This window comes from Acomys russatus, chromosome X (genome assembly GCF_903995435.1).
Source record: "Acomys russatus chromosome X, mAcoRus1.1, whole genome shotgun sequence".
Lineage (NCBI taxonomy): Eukaryota > Metazoa > Chordata > Mammalia > Rodentia > Muridae > Acomys > Acomys russatus.
This window is the reverse complement of record NC_067169.1, coordinates 94,540,536-94,549,858: the sequence shown is the minus strand read 5'-3', so window position 1 is coordinate 94,549,858 and position 9,323 is coordinate 94,540,536.

The window sequence follows — 9,323 nt, the reverse complement described above, 5'->3', positions numbered from 1 at the left end:
CAAAAAGGGCTTTAAAGCTTGCTTACATTTATGACCATCATCCATGAGTCTGTGTAAAGCTATATTCATTTAGAGAAAGTACCTGCTTTGCTCCGCTCTGAAACTAGAAAATCAATCTTTTGTCAAGTTTACAAAAAAAACTTAACAATGCTTTCCTCTAAAGAAATAATATCCTCAAACCTACTAGGTTTAATGTATAAATGTAGTTTTTCTCTGACTTTAAAAGGTCCACTCCCCCCTCCAAAAAACTTGCTTCCTTATCCATCACACCTCCTTGGGGAGAGCCTCTCAAACTCCTTAGGGCTGTTCCAGAGTAAAGTCCAAAAATCAAAATGCAATGAAAAAATTGTGCTTATCTAGCCAGATGGACATGGACACACAGAATAGATGTACTATTGCATTTAGGTACAGGCTTAATTCTGAAAACTCTTAATCCTTTTATCTATGATCTCAAATGATAATACCTTTCTCAAATAATTATTGATGTGATTATATATAATTCCATGTATTATGATTCCATGGAAGCTAGATACTATTTACCACAGGGAAAAAAAATCACACACTTTAGAAATCAAGGTTTATCTGAGTGCAATATGATGTCCTTCAAGCTGGCCTCAATGACTAAAAAATATTCTGTAACTATAACATTTAAATTCCTAAACTGCTTAAGACGGGAACCTGCCCAGCTCCACCACTTTCTCCTGGTTTGCATGTCTGAAACAAAACTACATTAAGCTCAATAAGCATGTCTGGGTTAGTTGATTTTTCTGGCACATTTTTTCCATCTGAAGAAACTGATCAACTGAAGGAGGCTAAATAAATTGTGGGAAAGTGAATTACAGAAATTTAAAGAGATGACTCCATGGTAGGACTTATCAGAACTATTGCATAAATACTGAATCTCCAGAAGGGCTTTGTAGCATATAGCATCACAAACTTACTTGACAATGGAACAGTCTTTAGTAGAGCCACACTTTGTGGAACAGATGGGGAGCACAATTTGGCAAGTGCCACTTCACAGAAATGCATAACACAGAGGAATTTTATTATTACCATTTATTAGAATGTTCTATAACTTCTGCCTCACTTATCCTTAATCCTGAAAGAGCCAGAAAGCGCTATAGAATGTTTCACAGGGTGCCATTAGAGAATTTCACAAAATACCACATCACATGACCTTTCTCTGAACTTTAACAAGCTAGAATCATAGAACGCAAATTTAAGGCTGAAATTCTGCAATTAAAAATAGGGCACACAACTAGACATGGTGGCAAATATTATAGCATTCAGTAGGCTTCAGGCAGGAGGACTGTAAGTTTGAGGCCAGCCTGGACTACATACCTTGAAATTGTGCCAAAAAGAGCATATAATTATAAATATATGAATCAAGAAGCAGAGACTAAGGAGATGATGCAATGGGTGAAGTGCTTGCCATGCAAGGAGGAAGACCTGAGTCAGCTCCCCAGCACTCATCTAAAGCCAGGCACAGTAGTGTGTGTTTATATCCCCAATGCTAGAGAGGCAGAGACAAGAAGATCCTTGAGTCTTGCTACCCAGCCAGTTTAGCTGTACTGAGGAGTTCTGGGTTCAGTAAGAGATTTCTATTCAAAAAAAAAATAGAGAAAGTAGATATCTATCTACATTGTCCTCCATTCTCCATACAAGGGGAGGGGAGGCAGCCAAGAGTTTCTTGACAAAGAGTACCATCTGCAATAAATGCCCTTCTGTTTTGCATCAACTATAATGTGCAAGCATGGAGAGGATTTAGCCATGGAGCTTCTTCAGAAACAATGTCAGTATCTATATAAGTCACCTAGATGTCTAAATTATGTTGTGTGCCAGCCAAAAACTAGGTATTTTCAACCTGGCCATATTAGAGGTATATAGAACTCTACCTCTTTTACTCTCTCTTTGAGACAGAGTCTTACTGTCATCCAGTCTAAGGAGCTTACAGAGCACATGGACTAACCAATTGACACTCTTAACTATTCTGTTATTGATTAATTTAGCAAATATTTACTGACAGCCAACAATGTGTCTTACATATTACTAAATAGACTAAACAGAGATAGAATTGTGATTGAGAAAGACAAAGTTATTCCCCTCATGTAACTTAACATTTTAATGTGGAGAGCACACAAGCAACAAAAAAAAAAAAAAATCTAAAAAGAACTTGAAAGCTAAGGCTAACATGAACTATATGGACTAGACCTGTCTCAAAAACATACATAGAAAGAAATAGAGTACAGTGAGATCATATAAAAAGAAGCACTGAACTCAGATTTGAGCATAAGAGTAGATATTTGAGGCATCTAGAAAATGAAATAAAGCTGAGGGAACAACAGGAAGAATGGCATTTTTAAGGCATTGCAATAATTTGCATATGACTCCAACACAGCCTCTTGTGACGGAGTAGAGGGTAGGATAAACAATGAGGAAGGGGAGGAAGTGGTAATACTACAAAAATGTTTACTGTTTCCTCACCCAACTCTGTTTCCATGTGAGCTTTCTGGAAAACAAAGATTGTGGTGATAGCCAGGTTATTAGTCTGGTATGTGTCACATGACTCAAGACAAACCAATCTAACCTCTTTGGCAACCGTCTTAAACTGGAGCTGCCCAAGAGGAACATTGTGCTTCTTGGGTATGAGAATGTAAATGCAGATCTAGCAACAGCCATGCTCAGCACCAGAGTGAGTCTGCCTCTGCTATGAGAATGAAGCAGAACAAAAAGGCAGAGAAAATCATGGAGGAGAAAGTTCTAACAGTTTTTGAACCACTAGCTTTTAGTCTTGAAGGCCAACATAAACATCGCCTGGATTCTTGTCCTTTCAAAGACCTGGTTGTTCAATTCTTTCTCCAAGCCACTGAGCTACCAAGTAGTTTGTCTACAAAATCTCCTTTAACCTGAGATCATTTTTAATGGGCATCCATTAAGTGCTTCCATGCTTTTGACTCAACACGCTTTTCTCGAAATGAGCGTGAAACGGCCATGAATATGTAGCTTATTTCAAACTTGCTGAAGATCATTTCTCCAATTCTTCATTTCATTTCTTTACATCTTTGCTCCTTTTCTGTCTTCTGAAGACTTTGAAATCAGTATCCATAACAGTATCAGATTCCTACAGGGTGGGCCAAGCCACCAAACATTTTCGCCTCTCATTAATTCTCCTGGCAGAAACCGTTGAAGCGTGGAAGCAATTAGCTATATAAGGATGAAAGAAACATCAAGTGGCCCTTTTAATAAATATTTGCAAGAGCTTCCATCTCTGTCTTAAATTACCCTAGACACTAGGTTAGTGTACAAGTGTGTAGACAGGGAAAAGGTCAGGGAAAAGATCACAGTGCAAAAGGCACGAGAAATCCAGTAGGATTCAACTGTTGATTCACTAAACTTACTAAAAACAGAATTCATTCTCTCTCCTATACTAACTTCTAGTCCTGACTCCTTCCCCAATTTTCTTGTCATTCTGCCATTCATCTACCTTTAAAATTGTGGGAATTGACATTAACTCCTACAGTCAGGAAAATCTGATTCCTGTTCTTTTGTTTTTCTTTGCTACTTCGGTTTCCATCTTTTCTGTTCCATTATCACTACCTAAACTCATATACAAGATCCATCAATTCTGCCATAACAAATCTCTTTTCATTTCAAATATTTAGTTGAAAATATATTACTATATAATGCAATTATTTGATAAGAATGTGAATTATATGATTATCTGAATCATCATTGCCTAAACTATCAGGGACTACATTAGAGTCCCAGCACCTACTCATCTTGTAACTAAATTTGTACCCTTTGGTTTAACATCTATCCATCCTACCCACATCTGAGCCTCTGTCACTACTGTTCTCTGGATTTTGTGGCTACTATTTTTTTCCAGACTCCACACGTAATGAAAATTGTATAATATTTGTCACTCTGTACTTGGCTTATTTCATTTAGAATGATGTTATCCAGTGTTCTCATGTCACAAATGGTATGTTTTCCTTGTTTGGGGGAGGGGATCTGAATAGCAGATACCACATTTCTTTATCCATACATGCATCTGTGATTATGCTGTGGAATGATAACTAATGAGACCCATGCTGAGAGATAGCCCTTGAGATAAATATCACAAGAGAAGAGCTCAGCTCAACGGGAGGTTGTTTCTGTCACCAACATTTCCATGCCATGGCTCTTGTTCTTGCAAATAGTACTATAATCAATTCAGGAGTGAGGATGTCCTCTCTGATAAAGTTTTTCTTTTGCCCTATAGTTAATGAGATCAAAATCACAGGATAGTTCTATTTTCAATTTGGAGGTGGTCTTTATACTGTTTTTCATGGTGGCTGTACTACTTAAAATTCCTTCCCAACAATGTTACAGAGTTGTCTCATGTCCACATCTCAACTAAGACTTATGTGTTATTTTTTTTACTTATACTTGCCATCTTAAAATATATAAGGTGGCATCTCATGTGGTTTTCATTTGCAGTTCCCTGATGGTTAGCGCCACTAATAAACTTTTCATGTATCCATTGGCAATTTGTATGCATGAATCTTATGTAACCTCTCTGCTATTATCTCCTACCACTACTCCGGCCACATTCCAAGGGGCCAACATAAGGATCCTGATCTAAGAGTTCTCTCTTTCAATAAAATGAGAGGAGGGAAGGAAAGAAAAAAAAACATGAATAAAAGAAGAAATAGGGGAAGAGAAGAGGAAGAACAGGAAGAAGAAAAAAAGACAAAGAAGAGGTGTTGGTGGTGAATGGATACCTAAAGAGATGGTCTGGGGAAAAGTCAATGCTGTAAGGAAGAGATAGGAAAGAGTCTGACAAAGAGTCATACAAAACAAAATTATAAGGAAGCAAAAGCAATGAGGAAAGCAGACCCTAGGAGCCGTAGGAAAAGTAAACTGGGAAGACAGAAAAAATAAGACAGCAGTGAGGAGAAGCAGAATGGTAAGTCATAAAGGGGGCCCTCAAAATCCGGCTGCTAAGGTCCCTGAGGGTGTCATGGAGCCAACTGCCTTTCCATAATGTCTCATTACACTCTGCTTTCTGATCTTTGAGTCTTGATTACCCTGAAACTTCTTCCTACCTTATCACTTTATTGGGGGGGGGGGGTATAAAATAAATCATTATTTTTTCAAATTATAAAAAATACATTTGTGGTAAAGTTTTCTAACAGTACAAAAATAAATATTTTAGAAAGTATAAAATTCACCATAATCTAATCCTTGGAGATAACTAGTATAAATAAAGGTTTAGTGTGTATCCTTCCAGAAACCTTTATATGCATACATATTTTATTACCTAAATGTAGTCACATCTTATAGAAATATACTGCAACTTACTTATTTCACTTTAATTCTTTTCTGCTACCCCTTTACTTGAGATAATCTGGAAAAAAATCTTTATTGCTTGCAAAGAAGAGTCTAAGAAAATCAGTTCCAATCTTGTCTGGAATCTGAGATGGTTACTCTATGGCTCTACTATGCTGGTCCAGCTTTAGGATCCTATAATCCCTCAAAAAAAAAGCTCAGATTCAGGGATACTGACATTGCTGAGCAATAACTGTCTCCCCAGACATCAGTAAATAACATCTCCATAGATGTTCTGGGTCTTCTACCTCCATGCAATCGTCTCTCTTTACCTGAGTACTTTCTAGTCATCCTTTAAGTCCCTATAGCCACTAGAACAGTGGTTCTGAACCTGCGGGTGTCAACCCCTTGGAGGGAGTCACATATGAGATCTCCTGCATAGCACATATTTACACTACAATTCATAACAGTAGCAAAATTACAGTTATGAAGTAGCAATAAATTTTATGGTCCCAGCATTAGAGAGGTTGAGAACCACTGATCTAGAAAGACTTCCCTTTCCTTGCTGCCCCACATGACTTCTCCCTCCTTCTCCTCCCAACCTCATTATTTAAATCACTTAATCTATCACCTCCTTTTATAATGGCCTATGTTTTTTTCTTTGTTTATGCTAGCTTTCTTGACTCCCAATACATGAGGGACAGGAACATATTTCATATGATTTTCAGGTAATTTCTTTGATTCACGCATCTGGAGGATTAGTATTTGTTGTTGAATGGTATTGACATGGAGCACTTGCATGCCAGGGAGCATGTAAAACAAACACTAGAGAAAGGACTGTCCTAATAGGATGCATACTGACAGTTTAGCTGTTCAGCTAATATCACAAGAGAAGTGCTCCCATCAAGGGGAGCTTGATGCTCTCAAATTCATGGGTCTTTCACAAGACCCACATTTGTTTATTTTGTCTTTTACAAAAAAAGACAGAATAGGAAAAGGCCTAAGCCCTGGAATGTCACCTAACTGCTTAATATCATGGCGTAACTCTCAACCCTCTCTAGGAAAAAAAACACATATAACTCTACTCCTATACTCATTTCAGAACATCTTAAGTTAAAAGCTGGGGAAATGCTAATAGTTTTCTCCATCCATCCTGGTAGACTACATTCTTACATGGCCTCCTTGTCCATGGACCTTATCCAATGACCTTTTCAGGCTATGCTTAATTTACTTTTTAAAAAGACCACCTTTCAATATGGGGTTTTGAATATCAAAGAGATGTCAAACAATCCAGAAAACAAGAACTTTCCTTTAGTTATATTTTGAAGCAGGAAGGAATCTGGCTCTTCCTAGTGTCATTTCCAAAACTGATAAGAGCCCCATACATCAGCGGTGCTATTTTGACACTGCATTATGAGTCATAAAATTTCTATTCAACACCTACTCCCTGAGCCCAGGGTAGTATTTATTCCAAGGGTTTGGTAAGAGGTCTCGACTAAGTGCAGGATAAGCTGCTTCTGAAAACCATAGTTAAGAAAAGGGCAAGTTTCTTGTCATCCTCAGAAACTGATATGCAAAAAATAAATCTGACTAAGAACGTGTGGGTGGGAAGGTACATGGTAAAGAGGTTTTAAGAAAAACTTCTCCGGTGTTACCCACTCAGAAGCAATTGCTATGCTGTGCCTTTATTTTTTGGTTTCCTGTTTTTTGCTTACAGCAGATAAAAACTTGGTGGCAATGATTTTAATCTTCTTTGTCAGCCTTCCAAGCTCATGGTGGGGAGGGAAGGTTAAGAATCATTCCTGTCTTCAGGCAGGAAACAAAAGTTCAAGAAAATGGGCTCCAGTGGCAGATGAAAAACGCAGATGATCCCCCCCCCCACAGGCTGCTATGTAGACATTTGGAACACTTCCAGATCTTGGACAGAGAAGGTATGTTAGTCAGAAATCCAGTCAACTCCCTGACATTATGAATCTGAAAGATGAAGGTTTAAGATGTAAACAGAAGTGGGAGAGGGGGAGATTTACCTAGCTAGCCCAGAGTTTGAAATCCCAAATGTTTGATTATTCTTTCTTAAATTTGTTGTTTTATTTTTACAGGTTTCCCTAAAAGATAAATAGCCATAGGAAGCACAAAATACAGTCCGTAACATCTTAATAAGACCTTAATGTGAATTAATCTGTCAATTTTTATTAAGAGAGGCATATGTAAAAAGATTCCTTACCTCCTAAAATGGATTCACAATCATCTCTGTCAGGTTATGAATATCAAAATAGATGTCAGAGACTGACAACCTCACTTCCAGTCTTCTTTTTTAATTATTTTCAACATTTAGAATAGCAAAGGTTTATTATTTTTACTATAAAGTGATTTACAAAAGCAAATACCTATGTACTTTTATTTAAATTGTTCTAATCAAGGGATGTAAAATATATCGAGTCTCTATATATTTAGAAAGCTATATATGAAGTCCAATTAACAACCCATGTTGTGCAGCCTCCTCTTTCTCTCTGAAATTCATTACCATATTCCTTTACAACCGGTCTCTGAGCCATTTGTCTTTATTTCTGTTTTCTCAGCCTAGAATGCTGAGTCTCTCTGTTCGCTGCCTAAGTACTAGCTATTCCCTCAACTAAGAATGCTGTCTCCTCACGCTTGTGAAATTCACATATCCCTTTCTCAAAAAGGGCTTGCCTAGCTAGCGCATGTCTGGCCTAGCACATTGCCAATTTGCTTTCCTCATAACACTTGTGAGCACCCGCTTTCATCTGATTATTTCTGTGTGTTTACTTTCTTAAATGGTTTCCTTCCTCTCTCTCAACCTTTGAGGAGAATTGCATCAGGACACAAACCATATGTGCTTTGTTCACAGATGGGTCTAAAACAGTCTCCAGCTCATAAAAAATCACTTAGTACATAGTTCATGAATAAATGAATGAACAGATGAATGTGTCTGTCCCTCCCTCTCTACCTGCTCTAACCCAAACTGGACAAGAGCTAAAGATACAGCTCAGTGGTAGAGACCTTGTCTAACATGACCCATGCCATAGCTTTAATCTCCACCACCACCTGTTCCATTTTCCTTCGTGTTACTGTGATAGATCACCCTGACTTAGGGAAGGAAGGGGTTTCTTTCCACTTACAATTACATATCACAGCCTATCAGGAAAAGAAGACAAGGTAAGAAATCCAGTCAGAAACTTGAAATCAAGACTGCTTGCTCTTCCATACCAATTACCTCTGACCGAGGAACTCACTTCACAGCCAAAAGAAACCCATGTATATAAGGAACCGTGGGGAATGTTACTTTCTGGCTCTGGCTCACTAGCAGACTCAGGCTTCGCTAGTTGTTTTTGTTTGGTTTTTTTTTCATACAGCCTAGTACCACCTGCCATGAGCTGGCACTGCCCACAGTAGGTTGTGTCCTTCTATATTAACTGAAAATTAAGATAATACCCCATAGGCCAATTTGACCTAGACAATTCCTCAATTGAATTCCTCCCCTCAGATGTCTCTAGACTGTGTCAAATTGGCAGTTAAAGCTAACCAGGACTAACTAAATAAATACGTGCATTTTTAAAGACCATATTGCTTAAAAGGCCATCGATAGCAAGACCTATCACAAACTCATTCATTTACAGTAGAAGGAGCAGCACCCTGATGACCCTTCACTCCAACATCCTCCCAGCAATGTTGACCTCAGTACAACCTCCAAAGAAGCACAGCTGCAGTAAGTTCTACTGCCTCTCTACAGCATCAAGTGCAGTGTTCAACAGAAAGGAGAAAGCCATGGCATGGACCGGAGGCAGAATGGGCCCTGCAGGGAAACCAGCTAGTAACCCCAGTGGCCTCATCCACATATAATTAGAGCACACAGACCAAAGCTTGAACAGCATCATAGCTCTTAGTAGACTGACTGCTGAACACTGTCCTGGATCATAGAATGGCCAGAAGCCTTTAAGGAGCTCCTAGGAAGTGATCACACAGTTGTCTCCCAACCTCTCCTTGGAGAT